General features: G+C 40.6%; 1 protein-coding gene across 4 annotated transcripts in view; it reads right to left on the reverse strand.

Moving 5' to 3' along the window:
- LOC131670149 (radial spoke head protein 3 homolog B) overlaps nucleotides 1-13,640 on the reverse strand; it is a 91,043-nt gene that overhangs the window by 18,363 nt on the left and 59,040 nt on the right. The gene's annotated exons all lie outside the window — the stretch shown is intronic.

Raw genomic sequence — 13,640 nt, forward strand, 5'->3', positions numbered from 1 at the left:
TTCATAAATTAATAAATTTAAAATTCCAATGATTTTTTATTTTATTTGGAACTGAAATAACATTTTAATACTTCTAGATTTACCAAATTTTCAAAATCAAAAAGCAAATGAGGAAAGATAAATGACCCTGAAACAATGGCTGCCCCTATCAAGGTTCACGGTTGGGACCTGTGGCATGAATACCGGAGGCGTAACCTGCGCGACACTACACAATGACTTTCGGCATTAAAATTTTAAACTAATTATATTCTATAAATACATATAATTTAAGAATGGTTCTCATTGCGTTTATTTTAGTAATTTTTATAATAAAATCGAAAAAAAATTATATTTTTTTTATTTAATTTATTTCATTTTGCTAGCGAACCTTCAGAGTGAGCAAAAACTTATTTTCTTTCACAATTTTTTACAAATGAAAGTATCTACTCTTTATCTCCCAAGATAAAAAATATCGATGTATAAAAGAAGAGAGGTAAGTGAAAAATTGAGCTAAAGGAACTCAGCGGGAAATCAACGAAAATCGACCGACAAAAATATAGAAAAACTGCACGTGGTTAACAAAGATAGCAAAAATTATTTATAACTCCACGCAATTTCATTTTTATTGATAATAAAATTATCAAAATTGATCACTGCAAGATCATCGATAATTGTATCTGCGTGGAGTTTTAATAGTTTTTAGAGAAATAAATCTTTTCAATCGTTAGCAAAAATCACACGCAGTTTTTCTCTCCAAACAAAATATTGTTATAACCATCCGTTAAAGAATAAATATTATTTCTTACTACAGTCACATATGTATGCACCTGAAAGATCAGTCGGTAACATAAATCTGTACACTTTTATTATTGTAAGGCACACTTTCAAACTGATAAGAGTTGTATTAATAGGAATGGGTTATTTTCTGAAATAACCGTCAATGTCAACTATTAATTAGAAGTGAATATTTTATGACACGTAAATATTGGAGTAGTTAAAATGATTGGTTATTGAAAAAATAAGCCATTCCTATCACTACAGCTTTTACACTGGTAGGATAAAAGATCTCAGCGAAAAATCAACAAAAATGAAATTGGAAAAATAAAGAAAAATTGCGCATGATTGGTAAAGAACGCAGAATTCATTGATAATTTTGCGCAAATAAGATTTCGTTAATAACAAAAATTCCGAAAGTTGAACACCTGCAGGATTTGCTGGACAGGTGGTTAGACTTGGCTAATTACTATACTGATGTTCAGTAATCTCTACTTTATTTTCACTATAATCTATGTGTGTAGCGGTCTCGACTCGAGCTCTGGATGGCAAGGCGTTCAGAGGTTAAATAGCGGCGGCGTCGCTACCGCTCCCTCAATTCTCTCGCGAATCTCTATCTCGCTCTGAAGTGCGCACATGCGTATGACGTTTAGTCGGGCAGGGTATCTACACACCCCTAGATCAATAGAAATTGAATTTGCGTAGTGTTTTTGAGCGGTTTTTATAAAAATGAACCCGTTGAATCGTTAGCAAAAATACCGCGCAATTTTTCTATCCAATCAAAATATCATTATAATTATCCGTTATGAAGAAATAAATATTTAAGATGACTTATTTAAGAACTTATTACTTAAGAAGACGTGTAGGCTCAAAAAGTAATACCTTTTGAAAAAGACTATACCTATAAGCAAGGGGTATTTTTCAAATATACAGCAATGTCAACTACTTTAACATAGACAATACCTTTCTAAGAATGCTAGTGTAAGAGCTGAGATGATAGGAATAGCTTATTTTTCCAATAACCATATTTGGAATAAAAAAATCCACTTCTAATTAATAGATTATAACGGGGATTTAGCCCGGTTTACCCCGTAAATAAAAAAAAAACAATAAATGAGGAATGTCCGAGCGAAGTCCGAAGCCTCCTGGATTGTCCGTCTTCTCTGGTCCGGTGCTCGACACACCGGTAATAGGACAGCTGGATCCGCACAGATTTGTAGTGTTGGCCAAAGAACGCAAAAGTCGAAGATTCAAGAGCGGGCGTCGGCACGAAAAAGCGGAATGTTCGAAGAAGGCGACGGGATACGATTAAATAAAATAAACTTACGGTGAACAGTATTTTTAATCGATAAAAGTTAACAAAAGCGGTCGGAAGGAGGGAGAGAGCACGCTGAGAGGGTGAATAGAGAGAGAGAGTAAACCAACAAGCCGGTACTTACAATGACGGTGCTCGTCCTCTAGGCACGCAAACGAGTCACACGGTTTGCGTTAACGCGCACGTACGAATTGTAGGGCACCACGTACACTATACGGCTCGGTTTCTTCTAACAAAGTCCTGCTCTACCAGCTACGACCCACGTGCGTAGATCCTCTACAGGGCCAGGCGACGTCGCAATTCTTCTCTGGATGAAAGCACACGCTCTAAGATCGAAGAAAAAGGGAAGCGTCAGGTCACAACTAAGATCCGAACAAGGAAAGTCGTCGAGACAAAGAACTCTGTCCGCTCGCTCGCGAGTCCACACAACAACAACTCTCTAGCGTGCCGGCGACTCGACTCTCGATTTCGTTCTAATGAGTCAATCAGTGCGCGCGGTCACTCGCTAAGGCACGACTATGTTTCTCTCTCTCTCTCCGCGCCCCGCTGTCGCGCACGGAGGTATCCCTGCGTACTCGCATTCTCTCTCACCTCACTTACCTTATATCCAAACAGAAGGGTAATTACATATGCAGATATAAATAATAAATGATTATAAACATAATAAATTCATAAATACATAGGATAAGTTCGGAGGAATATGTTACATTTACATATCGTTACTAGGGAGAGAGAGATATAACGAGTTTGCAATTTCACTCGTTATAAGATGACATTGACGGTTATTTCAAAAAGTAACCTATTCCTATTAATACAGCTCTTATAATTTTGATAGTGTGCGTTACATTAATAAAAGTGTTGAGATCTATAGTATGTTACCGACTGGTCTTTCAAGTGCATATATATATATATATGACTGTAGTGAATAAGAATATTTATTCTTTAACGGATGGTTAGATTATGATCCAATCAAAATATTATAATAATATTTTGATTGGATAGAAAAACTGCGTGTGACTTTTGCTATGATTGAATAGAATTATTTCTCTAAAAAGTTTATTAAAACTCCACGCAGATACAGTTATCGATGATCTGTAAGTTATCAACTTTGATAATTTTTTTATCAATGAAAATGAAATTGCGTGGAGTTATAAATAATTTTTGCTATCTTTCTTAACCACGCGAAGTTTTTCTATAATATTTTTCGGTCGATTTTCGTTGGTTTCCCGCTAAGTTCCTTTATCTAAAAAATCAAGATACATATTAACATTTTCTTCGATATCAATTTACACATTCTAGCTTTACTCATAGATGACGTCTGTTAGATCTGAAGGTCACCTTAACATCTAGATATTGTCTACGGTGTACACATAAAAAGTCATTCCAATTTTATGTGTAAATGCGTATTGTGACAGTCCTATCTATGAACTCCTATATTTTCTTATTCTCGCTGTATTACGGCAACCCGCTAAATTCGCAAATCTACGCCGATTAATTAGTATATAGAACGGCGCCACGTCACGTATTATATTGTATTAGAGCAAGAATTAAATTTCATGACCATGTAAGGAGCGTGACGTCACAAAATGAATTTATCAAAAGTGCAATGAAAAAAAGTGAAGTGAAAAAACGGCTCCATTTGGCGAAGAAAAAAGTGCTCTTCCACCATGACAACGCACCGGCTCACACCTCCGCCGTCGCCATGGCCAAATTGGTCGAATTAGGCTACGAACTGCTGCCCCATCCACCGTATTCTCCAGATTTAGCCCCGTGCGACTTCTTTTTGTTTCCAAACTTGAAAAAGTCACTCGCCGGGCAGAATTTTGAGTCGAATGAGGAGGTAATCGCTGCCACGGAAGCCTACTTTTCAGACCTCGAGGAAACGTATTTTTCAGACGGGTTAAAGAAGTTGGAGCATCGTTGGGCCAAGTGTATCGAACTAAAAGAAGACTATGTTGAAAAATAAAACGCCACTTTTCCAAAATTTTCGTTTTTCTTTTGTAAGCTAAGTACTTATCGGACCACCCTCGTATTTATCAATAATCTAAAAACAAGCATTTTACTAATAACACAAATTAAATGGCCATAGCCGACTTTCTATAGTGATTTTGGCCTCTGGCCGTTTGCAAAAAGTAATTACGGGATTTTTTTTTGATGGTTTAAAACTTCTTTACACCAATTGTCAATCCTTAAGATACATTAAAACCGGGGCAAATGCAAAAAAAACCGTTTTTCTGCACTTTCTTTGCGTGTTGGTCTATATCTCACAGGGAAAGCAATATTTTTTGACATACTTTTTTTTATTTCACTCAAGAGGACTTTTCTTAACTGCTATAGGTATTTTTTGAATTTTCCTAAAGAGAAAACGATTTTTCTTTGACTTGAAGAAATTTATTTTGAGCGAAAAAATCTGAAAACAATATATATTACACACTAATACATATTTCAGTTAACGTACTTCTGTATTTTTCTTAAACAGAATTTTTCGAAGGGGTAACCATCCTTTTACCACCTATTAGTACTAAATTTGGATCTTTTTAGGACGTAATAGCATACTTCAATAGTTTTTTGAAAAATGAGACACGTGTTTTCTTATCTGCGGATTGACGAATTTAAGGGATGAAACAGACCCTCAAAGTTACGAGTATCAAGGAATAGTTATTTTAAATAGAAAAACTTATGTTAATTACTTCACAAAATTTTATCTATTTTCAAGCATAAATAAAAAATTATTTTATAAAAATTTTATTTAAAAAATGAGTTTAAAAAGTTAATTTTGAAAAAAAAATCTTAAAAAAATATGTGATTCAAACATATACAGAGTGTCCCATTTTAAACGAACCACCCCGAAATTTTCTACGGTTGGCATTCTATAAAAAAATTGTTCAGACAAAATTTGTTTGGGACAATGACGGAAACCTTTGACAGAAATCGGATTTGACCTTGAGATTTATATTCAAAGTCTTTTGAAGGTCAAAGTAATTTTTTGAATAGAAACCTATAATTTTGATCCCGGATACGGAAAGAGCGAGAAATTCTACGTTTAGATAAGGTATTATGTGTGGGGTGTGGTTACCCCCCCCCCCCCCCCTCGCGTAGGTCATGTAGGGGTCAAATTTATTATTTTCTTCATCTATACACAGGGATGATTGGACAAGGGTAAGATTAATTGTAATAACCCAATAACTTGCTGGTAATATTTTGCCCTTCCCAACCCAATAACTAGACGGTAATATCTTGCTGTAGCTCGATATCGTCTTAACCGTCAAAATTACCCAGGGAGGTTTCGGTACCCAAATCAAGCGAGAATCCAAATCATTGAACGAAGAGAGAGACGTCTACCACAAACTTGGTTATTTGGTTATTGGGGTTATTGGGGTTGGTTTATTGGGTTATTTGAGTTTTTGGGTTATTAAAATTAATCTTACCCTTGTCCAATCATCCCTGTGTATAGATGAAGAAAATAATAAATTTGACCCCTACATGACCTACGCGAGGGGGGCGGTAACCGTATCCCACACATAATACCTTATCTGAACGTAGAATTTTTCGCTATTTCCGTATCCTGGATCAAAATTATAGGTTTCTATTCAAAAAATGACTTTGACTCAAAAGACCTTGAATATAAATCTCAAGGTCAAATCCGATTTCTGTCAAAGGTTTCCGTCATTGTCCCAAACAACTTTTGTCTGAACAATTTTTTTGTAGAATGCCAACCATGGAAAATTTCGGGGTGGTTCCTTTAAAATGGGATACACTATATATCTCATTGTCAGCTGACATGTATTTGCATTAAAAAAATATTGTCAAGAGATAAATTCAATCCGCTGATATCATAAAAGAAAAAAATACCACTAGTTTCATTTTAATTTGTACTATCAGAAAAATGCTTTTTTAGAATTTATACCCTCTCTAAAAATAGAGAAAAAAAAGATTTTCGTAGGGTAGATTAGCAATTCAAATTAACGTATTACTGCGCATGCGCGGCGGAAAATCTATCTTCCAACAGAAAAATATGCGATTTAAAAAAATATATATATGAATGCCTTCTTCTTAATTTGTACCATCTAAAAAATACATAAATATAATTTGTACTCCTGTAGAATTTGAATTATACAGCGTTTTTCATAGAAACACAGTAAAATGCAAAAAATTAATAAAAGTTGTGAACTTGGTAGAAAAATGGTGAATTTTCTTAAAAAATTTTAAGTAAATAGCTTTATGTCTATTTGGACTATTCAAAATTATCTAAATTTTCTTTTCTGTACCCCTCCAAATTCCAAATCCAAAATTATATTGAAGTTATAAGAGCTGCATTAATACCTATTAATACAGCTGTATTAATTAATAGGAATGGGTTATTTCAGAAAATAACCCATTCCTATTAATATATAAAATCGCGCAGAGTTATAAATAACTTTTGCTATCTTTGTTAACCACGCGCAGTTTTTCTGTAATTCCTTTATTAAATTTGTATTAATTAGTAGAAATGGGGTACTTCAGAAAATAACCCATTCCTATTAATGAGAGCAGTATTAATAGGAATGGGTTATTTTCTGAAATAACCCATTCTTTGATAGGAATGGGTTATTTTCCGAAATAACCCATTCCTATTAATACAGCTCATATAACTTCAATATAATTTTGGATTTGGAATTTGGGTTGGGGGGGGGGGGGGTACAGAAAAGAAAACTTAGATAATTTTTAATAGTCCAAATAGACATAAAGCTATTTACTTAAAATTTTTTAAGAAAATTCACCATTTTTCTGCCAGGTTTACAAATTTTATTAATTTCTTGCATTTTACTGTGTTTCTATGAAAAACGCTGTATAATTCAAATTCTACAGGGGTACAAATTATATTTTTAGATTTCGTAGATGGTACAAATTAAGAAGAAGACATTCATAATCTAATACATTAAAATTTCACGATTTTTCCGCCGAGAAAAGAGATTTTCCGCAGCGCGGAAGACACGAAATTAGAATCGTCGAATTAGACTACGAATTAATTTTTTTCTTAACATTTTCGAGGGGTTCAAATACCAAAATAACTATTTTTCAAATGGTACTGATTGAGGCAAGGCTGGTGGTGTATTTTGTTGTAGGAAATAAATATTTTTCCTATCAGAGCTTCCTACTTTATCATCCGAGTAATCAGCTGTTTTTGGATGTAGGAGTTTAAGAACACACGTTAACTTAGGACTTTGTATATTAACATGTCTAATTAAATTTTAGAGTGTAAAAATTACAATAAAACTATTTTAAGTGGGTAAAATTTAAGGTAAAGCTAGAAATATATTTTTTTCTTAAGAAATAAAAGATTTTCATGTAAAATTTATAACGGGGTTTCTACTCAGCTTCGCCTGGACAGGAACAGTTATATAATATATAAGTCGCGGGAAATAAATTAGGTTGCTCTACAGAGCAGCACGGTGCTCCTGCACCGGGTGTCCTGGGTCCAGCAGCTCAGTTGCCTCCTTTTCGGTCAGAAAGCTTGGCCCGCGGAGAGTGTCGTAGGCTACGCGTGAAGATGCGCGACGGCCAAAGAGAGAGATTCGCGCGTGTACAGTCGCATACACAATTGCAATTCAAGGAACAGGGAGTCGGCGGACAATAAGCACTCGAATATAATTAAAAGTAGAGGCGTATAAATTTTAATTAGCAACAAAGGAATACATAGTATCGAAACGCGTCGATATAAACAATGTTAATCGCAACGCAACAACTCGCAATAGTTTGACGGTGAAGCGAACGGAACTGCACACGCGCTACGCGGTTAAGGTCGCGCAAGCACTCGCTCTGTTGTGAGCTGTGCACAATGGCGGCAGCGAACCGGCGCGCACCGTTCGAACGAGGAAGCGACAGCGCTTAACCTCGTCGAAGCAAGTAACAGCGAAATCGCCTCGCAGGAGCCGGGTGTTCGCGAACGGCAAACCGCACTTATTCGTTTCAGGTACGACGAATATATAGAAGCGACAGCACGTTCGCGGAGAGAGAGAAATTGCCGGTACCAACCGTGGCCGCGGCGCAACGTGTACAAAGAAAAGGCGAGCGTAAATGCGCGGCTTAGTTAACGCAAAAAGGGAGAGAGCGGTATAGAGAGAGAAGCCAGGTACTAGAACTGGTACTTACAGTATAGCCGCTTGTACGCCTACTCTAACCCGCAAACCGAGGGCACACGACAGCGGGCTCGCTTCTGCTGCGTACTCGCTTCCGCTGGTCGGCTGACTCGCAATAGCGCCTCTCTTCTTTTTTATGCAGCGTACATAGGCGCGTGCAAGGCTGGACGTACGCGGTAGGCCTCGGCTCGCCAGAAGGAAGTCGAAGAATGCTCCTGACGACTCGCGCGAGGAACGTTAACTCGTCGATCGTCGAAAACGGACTATATCAATTTTCGAAACTCTCTCTCTCTCCTCGCAAGGAAGCATCTCTCCGCGAGGTCCGCGCCGCGAGTCGATATCGATTATCGTACGCAAGTCGCGTCGCTTACCAGTTCGCTGACGTCCGTAATGCTGTAACTATTCAAACAATATGGTAATTTATAATGATTATTAAATATATTAGTTACTGGCTTCTTGGGGAGAGAGAGACATAACGAATATACAAACGATTCGTTATAAATTTATCAGTATTACAGTCGCACAAAAAACGTACTGTGACGGTAAACGTCAAATTAGCGCTAATAATATGACCTAATTGCTGCCTGCGGGGGCAGCACCTACCGGGGGGGGGGGGGCGAAATGCATAACGAAGGAATTCGGCGCGCTAGCAGACGGAACGCGCGCGATTGAAACCGAAAGAGTGAAGCTTTGACCATCATTGTATTCGTCCGCTTTTCTTTCCGCTATCGCCGATCTTCATGCCGTCAACTCCAACGCGATAAGAGAACTTACAGATCAGTGCCAACTAGCTGTGACCGCTGTTGCCAAGGCGCCGCACATCTGCAGAAGGGAGAGACCCGAGCCGACGAAGGAGAGTGTGTGAGGTTTCGCCAGATCAGCGATATTTGAGAGTGCCAGATAGCCGTGACAGCTGCCACCGAGGTGCCAGACATCCAACAGCTCGAGACCAGGACGAGAGAGAGAGTGTGTGAGGTTTCGCCATCGAGGGCGAAACCGTGTGCGCGCGAATTCGCGACCGGCAAAAATAAACAGAACAGTTTTCTCGCTGTGCGACTCGTCTGTGTCACCTTCGTACGCCTGCGATATTAAGGTAAGCTGGCCAGCTTAATCTCGCGATCGCGGTTGCATATCTAATAATTTATTTCTGAAATCCGAAGCGTGCATGTAGCGGCTCCAATAACAAAGAGCGGCGAGCGTTCCGACATACGTGTTGTCGATGAGCGAGCGTCAATGTAAACAAACGCGCGGGCCGACCTTATGTAGCATTTAAGTGATAATAAAAGGTTCTGTTCGTGTTACTAACAAGTGTTTTTCGACTCGCTTACTACTTTTTGCTTCCACTCACTTTTTCCTAGATTAGATGACTTATTGGTTGACTGACGCCTGTTTCCGCATGCTCTCCGGACTACATTTTGAGCATAGATTAATACGTTCGCCCTTTCAACAAAGTCGCGCGAATAAAAATATAATTAAACGGTGATACCCCGTTACAGTACAAATTCTAAAAAAGCATTTTTCTGATGGTATAAATTAAAATGAAACTAGTGGTATTTTTTTCTTTTAAGATATCAATCATTTTTCTGCTAGGAGTATGAGTTTTCCGCAATATCGTTTTTTTCGCTTTTTTGTAATATTTTGGGGGGGGGGGGGGGGGGGGTACAAAAAATGAATTTTCGGGTAGTACAAATTAAGACGAAGCTAATGGTATATATATTTTTTTAAATCAATCATTTTTCTGCCAGGGTCGTTTCGATGTAGAAAACTCTAATAGGAAAAATATTTATTTCCTAAAAAAAAAATAAAAAAAAATCAATTGCCTTTAATGAATAAATAATTTCATATTCTATCAGTCTATATGTATTTATTTAAATAATATATAATGTGACGGTAAACGTCACATTAGCGCTGATTATTTAGCCTAATTGCTGTCTATGAGAGCAGCACCTGCCGGGGGGACGAAAATCGTAACTAGGGAATTCGGCACGCGAGCAGACGGAATGCGCGCGATAGAATTCGAACCAGTGAAGCTTAGACCATCATTGTGTCCGCCCGCTTTCGCTATTACCGCCGCCGATTCACGTGCCCTTGACGACTACACGCCAGATCAGCGATATTTGAGAGTGCCAGATAGCCGTGACAGCTGCCACCGAGGTGCCAGACATCCAACAGCTCGAGACCAGGACGAGAGAGAGAGTGTGTGAGGTTTCGCCATCGAGGGCGAAACCAGTGTGTGCGCGCATTCGCGACCCGCGAGCAAAACAATATAAAAACTGTTCCGTGCTGTGCGATTTGTCGCCGTGTTCCCCGATCGCCTGCAATTATAAGGTAAGCTGGCCAGCTTAATTTCGCGATCGCGATAGCGTGATTAATAATCAATTTCTAATATTCGATGCGTGCATGTAACGGCTCTAATAACAAAGAGCAGCGAGCGTACCGGCAAAGCGTGTTGTCGATGAGCGAGCGTCAACGTAAACAAACGCGCGGGCCGACCTTCTGTAGATTATAAGGAATAATAAAAGATCTAGTTCATTTTACTAACAAGTGTTTTCTTTTAATTCTCTTATATCTCATAGCTTCCACTCACTTTCCTTCGATAAGACGACTTACTGGTTGACTGGTGACTATCTTTACATGCTCTCCGATTCGCGTACTGAGCATAATTAACTGCGCGCGTCCTTTTAGAGTATTTACGCGCATAAAATAATTAAACGGTTTTACCCCGTTACATGGCGCCCAACGTTAAAGAACCTACGGTGTTTTTGATAGTGCAAAACACCGGTTCTCAGTAGTAAACTCGCGCCCAGTCAACCAGCGACCCAGGTGGCAATCAAGTGTTGTTGTGCACACTTGATACCGAAGGCCACGTTTGTAAACAAAGGCTGTTAGCTAGCTTGCGAAGGCCCGCCGCGGCGAAAAATTGTGAATAATAGCTGTAAACGCGTGCGAGTGCGACCGAAAGATTCTTGAACGTAAACACCAACGAATTTTGAAAGTTGCCGCAAATAATATTATACCCGTTGGCCCGGGGAAAACTAACACCGGCAATTTTCAAACAAAATTAATTCAACTGAATAATTTTATTTGATATAATATTGTCTTAACGTAAATGTTTTTTTTTAATATTATTAACTGCGGCTATTGGTGATTACGCGCAACGCTCGTTACAATATTTTAGATACTAACTCACACAGCCGTACTAACAAACAGTTAGTGCGTCTGATAGGCAGGATCATTTTATTGCGTACTAACGAGCGAAGAATCTTTCGGCAAATAATTCGTAAAACGCCGTTGATCAAGCCCAGTGTTGGCTAATAAAATTTTATTATTTTTTCATTCGGCGTACGAATTATAATACAACACTCGCACCCGTGTAACATAACTGTAAATCTTACAAAGAAGGCAAACGCAAGCGAACAAACAGCAATTATGGACCGCACTCAGACAGAAATAGAAAATTGGGTATGGACGCTCCAGGAGGAGGAAATCGAAGAATACCTCGACCAACTGGAGCTCAAAACTAGCGGGAGCAAGCTCTCGAGAGCTGCACGACTGCACAACTAGCTACTCGGCGACTATTTCGCAGCAGATTTCGCGGAAGCCGACCACCAACACAGCAGTCCAGCCAAAAGAGCCGCCCTACGCTCGGAGCTAATTGTGTCCCTATGCCAGGAACACAAAGCATCCGAGCAGGAAGGAGAACACCCGCTAGCCCAACTATTACAGCGTGCGGACGTAATATCGTGAGTTCAAAAAACCGCGATAAACATCGCGAATGCCCTGGACAGTGGAGAAAACACAAATAGTAAGAAGGAAATTACTATAACGGCTGACGATGGCAGCCAGCTTAAACTCCCGCCGGCATTCGCGGTGATGATTCAAGACCTCATCTTCCAGTCCAGAGAACATGAGAGAAAATGGGAGGTACAAGACTCACGAAATTCAAATGCGTCTAACCTAACCCAAATTGTAGAACAAATCGTCAGGACCAACATCAAGGTGCAGGAACAAATCGACAACCTGTCAACCAGGATGAAGGACCTAGAAAATGCCGTACACAGAGATATGCGGCAAGACGAGTCAAACAATTCCAGTAAGGAACCACAACGAGAAAACACGCGTAGGAGCGTCGTATTCCAAGATACATTCACGTGCCACTACGACGCCAGGCTACCCCAGAGCACTCCAGCCGGACCCGGACTGAGGCCCACGGGGGCCGCCGGCAGGACCCCCCGCCGGACGCCCCCTTTCGGAGAGGGTGGACAGCATTAACTCGGTGGAGTTAATGCTGAAGTGAACAACCACCCGCCGAGCATGTGGTCATCCCAACAGACGTCAAACCCGTTGTCGACAACAAGGGACGTCGGCCGCATCGTCCGGGGATGGAAACTCAGGTTCTCCGGAGAAGGCAACGCGAGCATCGACACCTTCTTATCAAGGTTAGACAACTCGAGGAGCAGCGCTGGACTTACGGAAGACGAGATGTTCACAGCTGTCTCCGAGCTACTCGCCGGTCCTGCCCTCGTATGGTTCGAAGCAATGCGGAACGAATGGTTCTTCTACGCGGATTTTGAGGCAGACGCCAGAGCATGGTTTGGGACCAGCAGGCAACAACAGCAGCGTCTAACCAAAGAGGTCCAAGGCCGATACCAGGGCCCAGACGAACCCGCGAATGTATACATCGCGAACATGATGGGCCTAATGAGTCGGCTAAACCCCAGAATGACGCACGAGAGCCAGCTGGACCTGCTACATGCCAACCTCCTGCCGGAAATCCAAAGCCAAATACGGAGATCAGAAGTGGACTCCGTACGGACCCTAAACGACCTGGCCACGACGGCCCAGAACAACTTGCATCAGCGGAGGATGGAGCGGACGATACCGGACCCTCAGTCGACTTTGTATCCTGAGTTGGCGTATCACCCCCGCACCGACGCGAGCAAGGGTCGTAAAGGGAAAGTGGCATCAATGTCCGGTGACAAACTGGAAGTCAGCGATAGATTGGACCGCATGGAAAAGGTACTCGAGAAGGTGACGCACCAGGTCGTCTACACACCGACGCCCCCGGGGGCGACACCTAATCCGAGTCTGGAATCCGTCGATGGCGAGAAAAAGGTTCTGCCCATCGACGTGTTTAACCAGTTGCTGTTGTCCATCAAGGAAATGACGGCGGAAATGAAGAATAACCGCGTCGACAAAAGCTTGACTTCCGAGGACCGAACTAAAAGGCCGGAGACTCCCCGCAAACGAGGAAGAGAGTTCTCAGGGCCGATCAAATGTGCCGAGTGCGGCCTACTGGGTTACTATAGGAAGTTCTGTTCCCAGTGCAATAAGGGAAACGAGCAAAGGAGTGGATAGGTGGGGTTGATCCCACTCCTCAATCCAGTAACCCAAACCCCGTCAAAGAGATCTCGCAGCCTCCGCCAACACAGCCCACGCCGTTAGTAGCGAGC

This window comes from Phymastichus coffea, unplaced genomic scaffold (assembly GCF_024137745.1).
Source record: "Phymastichus coffea isolate CEN01 unplaced genomic scaffold, Cenicafe_Pcof_1.1 PCOF00101, whole genome shotgun sequence".
NCBI classification, from domain to species: domain Eukaryota; kingdom Metazoa; phylum Arthropoda; class Insecta; order Hymenoptera; family Eulophidae; genus Phymastichus; species Phymastichus coffea.